Source organism: Phyllobates terribilis, unplaced genomic scaffold (genome assembly GCF_046119375.1).
Source record: "Phyllobates terribilis strain yellow unplaced genomic scaffold, ASM4611937v1 Scaffold_86__1_contigs__length_6382490, whole genome shotgun sequence".
Classification (NCBI taxonomy): domain Eukaryota; kingdom Metazoa; phylum Chordata; class Amphibia; order Anura; family Dendrobatidae; genus Phyllobates; species Phyllobates terribilis.
The window spans coordinates 5,432,070-5,446,427 of NW_027362846.1; the positions used below are offsets into that span (position 1 = coordinate 5,432,070).

Below are 14,358 nucleotides of genomic sequence, written 5' to 3' on the forward strand. Positions count from 1 at the left end.
ATTTAATACTTGTCTGATGTTAAATCTTTTTATCACGCCTCCCCAATTCAGTAGTTGGAAATGAAATGCCCCTCCGGCCAGCCACTGCTGCGCCAGCGCCCCTGATATGCCTCTATTCACTAGCTGGTGAAGAAACTGCATGGTGACTTTTAATCTGACTTGGTCACACTGGTCAACTTGTCTGCCTGCTTCTAATCGTATCCACGCTTCCCATGCCTTACATGCTTACCATATCGACGGCACGACTGAAGGTCCGCTCCGCTCCATACACCTCGTACACACACGTGGCTCCGCTCCGTACGCCTCGTACACGTGGCTCCGCTCCGTACACCTCATACACACACGGCTCCGCTCCCCGTACGCCTCGTACACGCGCGGCTCCGCCCCGTACGCCTCATACACGCGCGGCTCCGCCCCGTACATGCGCGGCTCCGCCCCGTACATGCACGGCTCCGCCCCGTACACGCGCGGCTCCGCCCCGTACACCTCGTACACACACGGCTCCGCTCCGTACGCCTCGTACACACACTTAGCTCCGCTCCGTACACCTCGTACATGCGCGGCTCCGCTCCGTACACCTCGTACATGCGCGGCTCCGCTCCGTATGCCTCGTACACACACTGCTCCGCTCCGTACACCTCGTACACACGCGCGGCTCTGCTCCATACGCCTCGTACACACACGCGGCTCCGCTCCGTACACCTCGTACACACACTGCTCTGCTACATCCACACTGTAAACCCCTCCTGACCCCACACATAAACTTCAGCTCATCCAGCACCATGACAACCAGCACAGCAGAGTCCTGCATCCACTGAGGCCCCTGATCATGTGACCCCTGACTCCTCCCCTCCTGTGACCTCATCACAGCTCCTGTGCGCACAGAGCAGCCATATATGTGGTGGCGGCTCTGCAGGTGGAGGTATGTGGAGACCCCCATTACTGGGCGCAGGGGGCATTAACCCCTTCTGCACGGAGACTCTTTTGGGGTCTTGTGTTGCCCCTTTATAAGAATCATAAGGTTTTTGTTCTGTTTCCTGTAATAGATACATACGACCCAACTATGGAGACAGGAAGGGAGGAAACGTATTGTTCTCATAGTACAGGACCCCTTTACTGCCCCACAGTGTAATGCCCCCATTATGCCCCTTATGCAGGATGTATGATGCCCCCACACAGTGTAATGCTCCCATTATGACCCTTATGCAGGATGTATGATGCCCCCACACAGTGTAATGCTCCCATTATGACCCTTATGCAGGATGTATGATGCCCCCACACAGTGTAATGCCCCCATTATGCCCCTTATACAGGATGTATGATGCCCCCACACAGTGTAATGCCCCCATTATGCCCCTTATGCAGGATGTATGATGCCCCCACACAGTGTAATGCCCCCATTATGCCCCTTATGCAGGATGTATGATGCCCCCCACACAGTGTAATGCCCCCATTATGCCCCTTATGCAGTATGTATGATGCCCCCACACAGTGTAATGCCCCCATTATTCCCCTTATGCAGGATGTTTGATGCCCCCACACAGTGTAATTCCCCCACTATGCCCCTTATGCAGGATGTATGATGCCCCCCACACAGTGTAATGCCCCCATTATGCCCCTTATGCAGTATGTATGATGCCCCCACACAGTGTAATGCCCCCATTATTCCCCTTATGCAGGATGTATGATGCCCCCACACAGTGTAATGCCCCCATTATGCCCCTTATGCAGGATGTATGATGCCCCCACACAGTGTAATGCCCCCATTATGCCGCTTATACTGTATGTATGATGCCCCCCACAGTGTAATGCCCCCATTATGCCCCTTATGCAGGATGTATGATGCCCCCCACAGTGTAATGCCCCCATTATGCCCCTTATGCAGTATGTATGATGCCCCCACAGTGTAATGCCCCCATTATGCCCCTTATGCAGGATGTATGATGCCCCCCACACAGTGTAATGCCCCCATTATGCCCCTTATGCAGGATGTATGATGACCCCATAGTGTAATGCCCCCATTATGCCCCTTATGCAGGATGTATGATGCCCCCACACAGTGTAATGCCCCCATTATGCCCCTTATGCAGGATGTATGATGCCCCCCACACAGTGTAATGCCCCCATTATGCCCCTTATGCAGTATGTATGATGCCCCCGCACAGTGTAATGCCCCCATTATTCCCCTTATGCAGGATGTTTGATGCCCCCACACAGTGTAATTCCCCCATTATGCCCCTTATGCAGGATGTATGATGCCCCCCACACAGTGTAATGCCCCCATTATGCCCCTTATGCAGTATGTATGATGCCCCCACACAGTGTAATGCCCCCATTATTCCCCTTATGCAGGATGTATGATGCCCCCACACAGTGTAATGCCCCCATTATGCCCCTTATGCAGGATGTATGATGCCCCCACACAGTGTAATGCCCCCATTATGCCGCTTATACTGTATGTATGATGCCCCCCACAGTGTAATGCCCCCATTATGCCCCTTATGCAGGATGTATGATGCCCCCCACAGTGTAATGCCCCCTTATGCCCCTTATGCAGTATGTATGATGCCCCCACAGTGTAATGCCCCCAGTATGCCCCTTATGCAGGATGTATGATGCCCCCACACAGTGTAATGCCCCCATTATGCCCCTTATGCAGGATGTATGATGACCCCATAGTGTAATGCCCCCATTATGCCCCTTATGCAGGATGTATGATGCCCCCACACAATGTAATGCCCCCATTATGCCCCTTATGCAGGATGTATGATGCCCCCACAGTGTAATGCCCCCATTATGCCCCTTATGCAGGATGTATGATGCCCCCCACAGTGTAATGCCCCCATGATGCCCCCTACAGTGTAGTGCCCCCATTATGCCCCTTATGCAGGATGTATGATGCCCCCCACACAGTGTAATGCCCCCATTATGCCCCTTATGCAGGATGTATGATGCCCCCCACACAGTGTAATGCCCCCATTATGCCCCTTAAGCAGGATGTATGATGCCCCCACACAGTGTAATGCCCCCATTATGCCCCTTATGCAGGATGTATGATGCCCCCACACAGTGTAATGCCCCCATTATGCCCCTTATGCAGGATGTATGATGCCTCCACACAGTAATGCCCCCATTATGCCCCTTATGCAGGATGTAAGATGCCCCCATTATGCCCCTTATGCAGGATGTATGATGCTCCCCACACAGTGTAATGCCCCCATTATGCCCCTTATGCAGGATGTATGATGCCCCACACAGTGTAATGCCCCCACACAGTGTAATGCCCCCATTATGCCCCTTATGCAGGATGTATGATGCCCCCCACACAGTGTAATGCCCCCATTATGCCCCTTATGCAGGATGTATGATGCCCCCACACAGTGTTATGCCCCCATTATGCCCCTTATGCAGGATGTATGATGCCCTCACACAGTGTAATGCCCCCATTATGCCCCTTATGCAGTATGTATGATGCCCCCCACACAGTGTAATGCCCCTTATGCAGGATGTATGATTCCCCCACTCAGTGTAATGCCCCCATTATGCCCCTTATGCAGGATGTATGATGCCCCCCACACAGTGTAATGCCCCCATTATGCCCCTTATGCAGGATGTATGATGCCCCCATACAGTGTAATGCCCCCATTATGCCCCTTATGCAGGATGTATGATACCCCCCACACAGTGTAATGCCCCCATTATGCCCCTTATGCAGTATGTATGATTCCCCCACAGTGTAATGCCCCCATTATGCCCCTTATGCAGGATGTATGATGCCCCCCACAGTGTAATGCCCCATTATGCCCCTTATGCAGGATGTATGATGCCCCCACACAGTGTAATGCCCCCATTATGCCCCTTATGCAGGATGTATGATGCCCCCCACAGTGTAATGCCCCATTATGCCCCTTATGCAGGATGTATGATGCCCCCACACAGTGTAATGCCCCCGTTATGCCCTTTATGCAGGATGTATGATGCCCCCACACTGTGTAATGCCCCCGTTATGCCCCTTATACAGGATCTATGATGCCCCCACACAGTGTAATGCCCCCATTATGCCCCTTATACAGGATGTATGATGCCCCCACACAGTGTAATGCCCCCATTATGCCACTTATACTGTATGTATGATGCCCCCCACAGTGTAATGCCCCCATTATGCCCCTTATGCAGGATGTATGATGCCCCCACAGTGTACTGCCCCCATTATGCCCCTTATGCAGGATGTATGATGCCCCCCACACAGTGTAATGCCCCCATTATGCCCCTTATGCAGGATGTATGATGCCCCCACACAGTGTAATGCCCCCATACAGTGTAATGCCCCCATTATGCCCCTTATGCAGGATGTATGATGCCCCCCACACAGTGTAATGCCCCCATTATGCCCCTTATGCAGGATGTATGATGCCCCCACACAGTGTTATGCCCCTTATGCAGGATGTATGATGCCCTCACACAGTGTAATGCCCCCATTATGCCCCTTATGCAGTATGTATGATGCCCCCCACACAGTGTAATGCCCCTTATGCAGGATGTATGATTCCCCCACTCAGTGTAATGCCCCCATTATGCCCCTTATGCAGTTTGTATGATGCCCCCCACACAGTGTAATGCCCCCATTATGCAGGATGTATGATTCCCCCACTCGGTGTAATGCCCCCATTATGCCCCTTATGCAGGATGTATGATGCCCCCCACACAGTGTAATGCCCCCATTATGCCCCTTATGCAGGATGTATGATGCCCCCATACAGTGTAATGCCCCCATTATGCCCCTTATGCAGGATGTATGATGCCCCCCACACAGTGTAATGCCCCCATTATGCCCCTTATGCAGTATGTATGATTCCCCCACAGTGTAATGCCCCCATTATGCCCCTTATGCAGGATGTATGATGCCCCCCACAGTGTAATGCCCCCATTATGCCCCTTATGCAGGATGTATGATGCCCCCACACAGTGTAATGCCCCCATTATGCCCCTTATGTAGGATGTATGATGCCCCCCACAGTGTAATGCCCCATTATGCCCCTTATGCAGGATGTATGATGCCCCCACACAGTGTAATGCCCCCGTTATGCCCCTTATGCAGGATGTATGATGCCCCCACACTGTGTAATGCCCCCATTATGCCCCTTATACAGGATCTATGATGCCCCCACACAGTGTAATGCCCCCATTATGCCCCTTATACAGGATGTATGATGCCCCCACACAGTGTAATACCCCCATTATGCCCCTTATGCAGTATGTATGATGCCCCCCACAGTGTAATGCCCCCATTATGCCCCTTATGCAGTATGTATGATGCCCCCACAGTGTAATGCCCCCATTATGCCCCTTATGCAGGATGTATGATACCCCCCACACAGTGTAATGCCCCCATTATGCCACTTATACTGTATGTATGATGCCCCCCACAGTGTAATGCCCCCATTATGCCCCTTATGCAGGATGTATGATGCCCCCATTATGCCCCTTATGCAGGATGTATGATGCCCCCCACACAGTGTAATGCCCCCATTATGCCCCTTATGCAGGATGTATGATGCCCCCACACAGTGTAATGCCCCCATATAGTGTAATGCCCCCATTATGCCCCTTATGCAGGATGTATAATGCCCCCCACACAGTGTAATGCCCCCATTATGCCCCTTATGCAGGATGTATGATGCCCCCACACAGTGTAATGCCCCCATTATGCCCCTTATGCAGGATGTATGATGCCCCCACACAGTGTAATGCCCCCATTATGCCCCTTATGCAGGATGTATGATGCCCTCACACAGTGTAATGCCCCCATTATGCCCCTTATGCAGTATGTATGATGCCCCCCACACAGTGTAATGCCCCTTATGCAGGATGTATGATTCCCCCACTCAGTGTAATGCCCCCATTATGCCCCTTATGCAGTATGTATGATGCCCCCCACACAGTGTAATGCCCCCATTATGCCCCTTATGCAGGATGTATGATGCCCCCATACAGTGTAATGCCCCCATTATGCCCCTTATGCAGGATGTATGATGCCCCCCACACAGTGTAATGCCCCCATTATGCCCCTTATGCAGTATGTATGATTCCCCCACAGTGTAATGCCCCCATTATGCCCCTTATGCAGGATGTATGATGCCCCCACACAGTGTAATGCCCCCATTATGCCCCTTATGCAGGATGTATGATGCCCCCCACAGTGTAATGCCCCATTATGCCCCTTATGCAGGATGTATGATGCCCCCACACAGTGTAATGCCCCTTATGCAGGATGTATGATGCCCCGTTATGCCCCTTATACAGGATCTATGATGCCCCCACACAGTGTAATGCCCCCATTATGCCCCTTATACAGGATGTATGATGCCCCCACACAGTGTAATACCCCCATTATGCCCCTTATGCAGTATGTATGATGCCCCCACACAGTGTAATACCCCCATTATGCCCCTTATGCAGTATGTATGATGCTCCCACACAGTGTAATGCTCCCATTATGCCCCTTATGCAGGATGTATAATAACCCCCACACAGTGTAATGCCCCCATTATGCCCCTTATGCAGTATGTATGATGCCCCCACACAGTGTAATGCCCCCATTATGCCCCTTATGCAGTATGTATGATGCCCCCACACAGTGTAATGCCCCCATTATGCCCCTTATGCAGGATGTATGATGCCCCCACAGTGTAATGCCCCCATTATGCCCCTTATGCAGGATGTATGATGCCCCCCACACAGTGTAATGCCCCCATTATCCCCTTATGCAGTATGTATGATGCCCCCACACAGTGTAATGCCCCCATTATTCCCCTTATGCAGAATGTATGATGCCCCCACACAGTGTAATGCCCCCATTATGCCCCTTATGCAGGATGTATGATGCCCCCACACAGTGTAATGCCCCCATTATGCCCCTTATGCAGGATGTATGATGCCCCCACACAGTGTAATGCCCCCATTATTCCCCTTATGCTGGATGTATGATGCCCCCACACAGTGTAATGCCCCCATTATGCCCCTTATGCAGGATGTATGATGCCTCCACACAGTAATGCCCCCATTATGCCCCTTATGCAGGATGTATGATGCCCCCCACACAGTGTAATGCCCCCATTATGCCCCTTATGCAGGATGTATGATGCCCCCCACACAGTGTAATGCCCCCATTATGCCCCTTATGCAGGATGTATGATGCCCCCACACAGTATAATGCCCCCATTATGCCCCTTATGCAGGATGTATGATGCCCCCACACAGTGTAATGCCCCTATTATGCCCCTTATGCAGTATGTATGATGCCCCCCACACAGTGTAATGCCCCTTATGCAGGATGTATGATTCCCCCACTCAGTGTAATGCCCCCATTATGCCCCTTATGCAGTATGTATGATGCCCCCCACACAGTGTAATGCCCCCATTATGCAGGATGTATGATTCCCCCACTCAGTGTAATGCCCCCATTATGCCCCTTATGCAGGATGTATGATGCCCCCCACACAGTGTAATGCCCCCATTATGCCCCTTATGCAGGATGTATGATGCCCCCACACAGTGTAATGCCCCCATTATGCCCCTTATTCAGGATGTATGATGCCCCCCACACAGTGTAATGCCCCTTATGCAGGATGTATGATGCCTCCACACAGTGTAATGCCCCTTATGCAGGATGTATGATGCACCCCACACAGTGTAATGCCCCTTATGCAGTATGTATGATGCCCCCCACAGTGTAATGCCCCCATTATACCCCTTATACAGTATGTATGATGCCCCCACTCAGTGTAATGCCCCCATTAGTGTAAAGAGCGTCACTTCCGGACATGCCCACTAGGGGACAGACATTATCGGACCTCTAGCTCATGAGAAGTAGCCCAGGCGCAGTACATTATTGTAGACAGACTCCATTCTATATATCCTATGACAATTCACCTCTAGGAATGGGAATGGGTCTCCTAGTCGGGGAGGGATTTTGTAAGAAGTGGGACATTTATACATGGACACCTGGCTATTAGGCACACTATGCTGAACATCATGGATTATCACCTTGTATTAAGCCTCCTGATGAAGCTAGTTGTAGATAATTGCGCTATTTACGCCGCTTTGTAATAAAGGGAGAAATTGGGGAGTGATGCTCCTCCTTGTCGTCTATGATAAAATAAGATTCGTTGGGATATCCTGGGGCTTTTTTTTTGCCATACAAATTTTTAGAGATTTGTGAATGTGCTGTATGTCTGAAAAAATTTTGCTCGGCATTGTGATAGGTAGAGATCTCAAGAGGTATAGAAAACGTGGTTACGGTAATAGATTTAAAGTTTACCTGCATCTGAGGACGCAAGTTCAGATCGCTAGGGCCTGGTGAGCAGAGGGGGAGCCCCGTTGGGGATTCTCTGCTCACCGGGTCCCATACACCAGTAAGGGCCGTAATGTCCTGATGGTGGCCCTGCACACATGGCTAAGCTCCGTACACAAGCGGCTCCGCTCCCTACACCTCGTACACAAGCGGCTCCGCTCCGTACACCTCAAGCTCACATGGCTCCGCCCCGTACACCACCTACACACGCGGCTCTGCTCCGTACACCTCGTACACACGCGGCTCTGCTCCGTACACCTCGTACACACGCGGCTCTGCTCCGTACACCTCGTACACACGCGGCTCTGCTCCGTACACCTCGTACACACGCGGCTCTGCTCCGTACACCTCGTACACACGCGGCTCTGCTCCGTACACCTCGTACACGCGCGGCTCTGCTCCGTACACTTCGTACACACGCGGCTCTGCTCCGTACACCTCGTACACGCGCGGCTCTGCTCCGTACACCTCGTACACGCGCGGCTCTGCTCCGTACACCTCGTACACACGCGGCTCTGCTCCGTACACCTCGTACACACACGGCTCTGCTACATCCACACTGTAAACCCCTCCTGACCCCACACATAAACTTCAGCTCATCCAGCACCATGACAACCAGCACAGCAGAGTCCTGCATCCACTGAGGCCCCTGATCATGTGACCCCTGACTCCTCCCCTCCTGTGACCTCATCACAGCTCCTGTGCGCACAGAGCAGCCATCTTCCTTCCATTTAGGATCCTGTAGATTCAGTCGTTCTCATCATTATCTTCCATCTTCTAGAAAATTTACCTTAAACCTTAGTGGATGGAGAAGGAGAAGAAGAAGATGGCGGAGAGGATATTACACCTCACCCTAGAGATCCTCTTCCGGCTTACTGGAGAGGTGAGAGATTCTGATGACGTCACATTACATCATTCTTATCTATGGGAATAACAGATGGACAGAACTGGAGAGGTGAGGACTCTGGAAATGTCTGGAGTGAGATTTATTAACGTGTCTCTCCATAACCAGGATTACACAGTAGTGAAGAAGACCTCTAGTGGGCGCTGTCAGGACCCTGTGTCTGAGGGATGGGGAAGACCCCTGAGCCCAATCACAGGACCTCCACCTCACCCCCTGATACATGACGACATCAATGACCAGAAGATCCTAGAACTCACCTACAAGATGATTGAGCTGCTGACTGGAGAGGTGACACTGCTGGGAATGCTGGGACATTATACAGTAACGCTATGAAGGGATCGGGGGGATGACGGTATCATTGTATGTGTCAGGTTCCTATAAGATGTCAGGATGTCGCTGTCTATTTCTCCATGGAGGAGTGGGAGTATTTAGAAGAACACAAAGATCTGTACAAGGACGTCATGATGGAGGTTCCCCAGCCCCTCACATCACCAGGTAATAGACAGGACTAAATACACACGGCCTATAATTATCTGTATGTAAAGAATGAATTCAGCCCCTGTATGTGTTTCCTCCAGATCTATCCAGTAAGAGGACAACACCAGAGAGATGTCCCCGTCCTCTTCTTCCACAGGCCTGTAAACAAGAAGACCCCAATGTTCCTCTGGATCATCAGGTAGATGGAGAGAAGGTGTCATGAGATCTCCCCTATGATGTGTAGACGGCTGTGAAGGTCTTGTGCTCAGTCTTGTTTTATCCTCCAGTATTATATGTTTTATACTTGTGTAATGAGAACGGTGGAGATGGCAGGATTAGAGCTGACCATAGATGGGACTTCTCCATCTGTCTGTGACTTTTATAATATTTGTTTCAGGGTGAAGATCTGACCCATATTAATACTACAGAAACATATGTGAGGGGTGATGAGCGGTGTAAAGAGGAGATTCCTACATATGACCACCCAGGTAAGTAGTGACCACTAGATACAGAGAAGTCACAGATCCTGTGGTCATTATATTATGAGTTTGATCACACAATTAATTGGAGAATTGAAAAGCACCTGGTGGCTTTATATCACAATCTGTTAGTCCCTACTTTAGCGTCTGCTGTTAACATCACCGTCTTATATAATACATACAGTCTTGGCAGAAAGTGGATTTTGGCAACAAGGTGCCAACAATTTTGTCTGGCCTATTTTTGGACTTTTTTTTCTTTCTTTTTATTTTTGTGTTGTTCCAGTACCCAGAACAGAAATAAGCGAGTGTATAACAAAACAGGAGAAATACTTCATTTTCTGGAATCATTTCAAGGGCGCCAACACTTTTGGCTATGATTGTATATGGAGAAATGTGAGACAATATAGAGATTAAAAATACAATTTATTAGATCGCAATTGAAAACACATAAAAATACATAAAAGCCATTTTTGCCATTTCGTCACAAAAAGACAATGGAATGGGTTATCTGGATAAGTCCTAAACATACAGCCTTAAAGGGGCATTCCCATCTCCAAAATGCTACCCCAAAATATAGTAGGTGTAATAATAATAAGAGCAGATACCTCCAATTAGAAATGTGGTATAGTTCTCCTGATTCTTTGTCACTTACCCCATGCGCAGGACATTGCAGTAGCTTAGGTATCCATAGTTCTGACCACTAGCAACTAACTCTCACTATGTGAGCGGTAGTAACCATGGATACCTAATCTACTGCAATGTTCTGAACATGGGGTAAGTGACATAGCGAATCAGAAGAACTATACTACATTTCTAATTGGAGATATTTGCTAAAATTATTTTTATTACACCTACTACATATTGTTAGTTTCTTGGAAATGGAAATACCCCATCTTACATGTTTTTATGGCGTGTATTTTTATTTATTGCTGTACATTGTAATGTAATAAAGCTTATTTTTAATCCTCTCTTTATTTTTTTGAACGTTTCTGCCTGTATGTATTATGTTCGTCGATGGTACGTTAGGGGTTCAGTACCATGGGATTTGTGAACAGATGACTCACCACTGTCTTGGGTCATAGTTTCATAACACTTCGATTTGTATAGAGAAATGTTATAAAATATAAGGCATTGATATTGAAAAATAATAAAATCAGATTTATTCTTGGCAGATGACTGTGGTGTCAAACCAGATACCCATGAAAAGCGTGCCATTATTCCAGCTATACCTCCAGCCCTTCAGAGCAAAAATCAATCATCTGAGCCTTTTCAATCCGTCATCTACTTGGATTCATCACAGACTGTTAAGCAAAATGAAAGCCAGAGAAGGGATGGCGAACATCAGAGAATTCCCACAGGGAAGAAACCATTTTCCTGTTCAGAATGTGGGAAATGTTTCGAATATAAATCTAAATTCCTTAGACATCAGGGAATTCACACAAGAGAAAAGCCATTTTCATGTTCAGAATGTGGGAAATGTTTTATATATAAATCTAAATTGCTCTCACATCAGAAAATTCACACAGGAGAAAAGCCGTTTTCTTGTTCAGAATGTGGGAAATGTTTCAGCCATAAGTCAAATTTACATACACATTACAGAAGTCACACAGGGGAGAAACCATATTCATGTTCAGAATGTGGGAAATGTTTTACACAGAAATCAACTCTTGCTACACATGAGAGAATTCACACAGGGGAGAATCCTTTTTCATGTTCAGAATGTGGGAAATGTTTTAAACAGAAGTCAAATTTGCATTACAGAAGTCACACAAGGGAGAAGCCATATCCATGTCCAGAATATGGGAAATGTTTTATCCAGAGACAAGACCTTCTTAAACATCAAAGAATTCACACAGGGGAGAAGCCATATTCATGTCCAGAATGTGGGAAATGTTTCAACCAGAAATCACATTTCCTTATGCATCAACGAATTCACACAGGAGAGAAGCCATAATTATGTCCAAAATGCGGGAAATGTTTTAACCTCAAATCAGATCTTCTTAAACATCAGAGAACTCACACAGGAGAGAAGCCATATTCATGTCCAGAATGTGGGAAATGTTATAGTTTGAATTCAAAACTTGTTGCACATCAGAGAACTCATACAGGGGAGAAACCATTCTAATGTTCAGATTGTGAGAAACGTTATTCCCAGGAATCATAATTTCCTTGTTTATTAAAATTATTTTATTCGCAAATTTTACAAGAAAAAAAAATCCAAGTTACAGTCAAATTAACCCCTTCACCCTGAAAACTGTTTTCACCTTCCTGACCAGGCCATTTTTTTCAATTCTGACCACTGTCACTTTATGAGGTAAGAACTCTAAAACACTTCAACTGATTTCACTGATTCTGAGATTGTTTTTTCGTGACATATTGTACTTCATGATTATGGTAAAAAAAAATTTCGATATGACTTGCGTTTATTTGTGAAAAAAACGGAAATTTGGTGAAAATTTTACATTTTTTAATTTTTATGCCCTCAAATAAGGGAGATATGTCACACAAAATAGTTAATAAATAACATTTCCCACATGTCTACTTTACATCAGCACAATTTTGTAAACAAATTTTTTTTTTATTACAAAGTTAGAAGGGTTAAAAGTTGACCAGTGCGTTCTCATTTTTACAACAAAATTTACAAAATCATTTTTTTTTAGGGACCACATCATATTTGAAGTGAATTTGAGGGGTCTATATGACAGAAAATACCCAAAAGTGACACCATACTAAAAACTGCACCCCTCAAGATGCTCAAAACTACATTCAAGAAGTTTATTAACCCTTCAGGTGCTTCACAGAAATTAATAGAATGTGGAAGGAAAAAATGAACATTTTACTTTTTAGTCACAAAAATGATCTTGTTGCCCCAAATTTGTTATTTTTATTAGGGTAACAGGAGAAAATGGACACCAAAAGTTGTGTAATTTCTCGTGAGTGCGCTGATACCTCATATGTGGGGTAAAACCACTGTTTGGGCGCACGGCAGGGCTCAGAAGGGAAGAGGCACCATTTGACGTTTTGAACGCAAAATTGGCTGGAATTGAGAGCGGACGCCATGTCGCGTTTGGAGAGCCCCTGATGTGCCTAAACAGTGGAAACCCCCCACAAGTGGACCCCATTTTGGAAACTAGACCCTTCAATGAACTTATCTAGATGTGTAGTGAGCACTTTGAACCCCCAGGTGCTTCACAGAAGTTTATAAAGTAGAGCAGTGAGAAAGAAAACACATTTTTTCCACAAAAATGATTTTTTTGCCCAATTTTTTTTATTTTGACAAGGGTAACCAAAGGATGTTGTGCAATTTCTTATGAATATGCTGATACCCCATATGTGGAGGAAAACCACTATTTGGGCATACGGCAGGACTCGAAAGTGAAAAAGTGACGTTTTGGAATGCAGACTTTCATGGAATGGTCTGCAGGCGTTTTGTCAAGTTTGGAGAGTCCCTGATGTGCCTAAACAGTATAAATCCCACAATTGATCCCATTTTGTAAATTAGACACCCCCCCCAAGGAACTTATCCAAATGTGTGGTGAGCACCTTAACCCCCCAGGTGCTTCACAGAAAATTATAATGTTGAGTTGTGAAAATAAAAAAAAATATTTTTTCCACAAAAATGATCTTTACACCCCAATTTCTTTATTTTCACAAGGGTAACAGGAGAAAATGGACACCAAAAGTTGTTATGCAATTTGTCCTTAATATGCTGATACCCCATAAGTGGAGGAAAATCACTATTTGGGCACACGGCAGGGCTCGAAAGGGAAGGAGTGACGTTTTGAAATTCAGACTTTGATGGAATAGTCTGCGGGCGTTTTGTCAAGTTTGGAGAGCCCCTGATGTGCCAAAACAGTGGAAATCCCCCACAAGTGACCCTATTTGGAAACTACACCCCTCAAGGAATTTATCTAGAGGCATAGTTTTATAGTAGTGATTATAATGTTTTTGCTTTTACTGGTGTATGAATTAATAATGCGGTGTTATGTGTGAATTGTGCGGAGTGCATCAGATTATAAAGGTGTGTTGTGTGAACAGGGTAAAAACAAGTTTTATTAATTTGTGGACTTGTGGTAGGCTTTGAAGCAATTCTTAATGCAAAGGCCAGGTTTCTCAGGGCAGGTTTCACAATGGTAAATTGTGTC

At 47.0% G+C, this 14,358-nt stretch overlaps 1 pseudogene; it reads left to right on the plus strand.

Annotated features, from left to right (window-relative positions):
* The window catches only part of LOC141197716 (uncharacterized), a 157,510-nt pseudogene that overhangs the window by 93,852 nt on the left and 49,300 nt on the right, over window positions 1-14,358 (plus strand).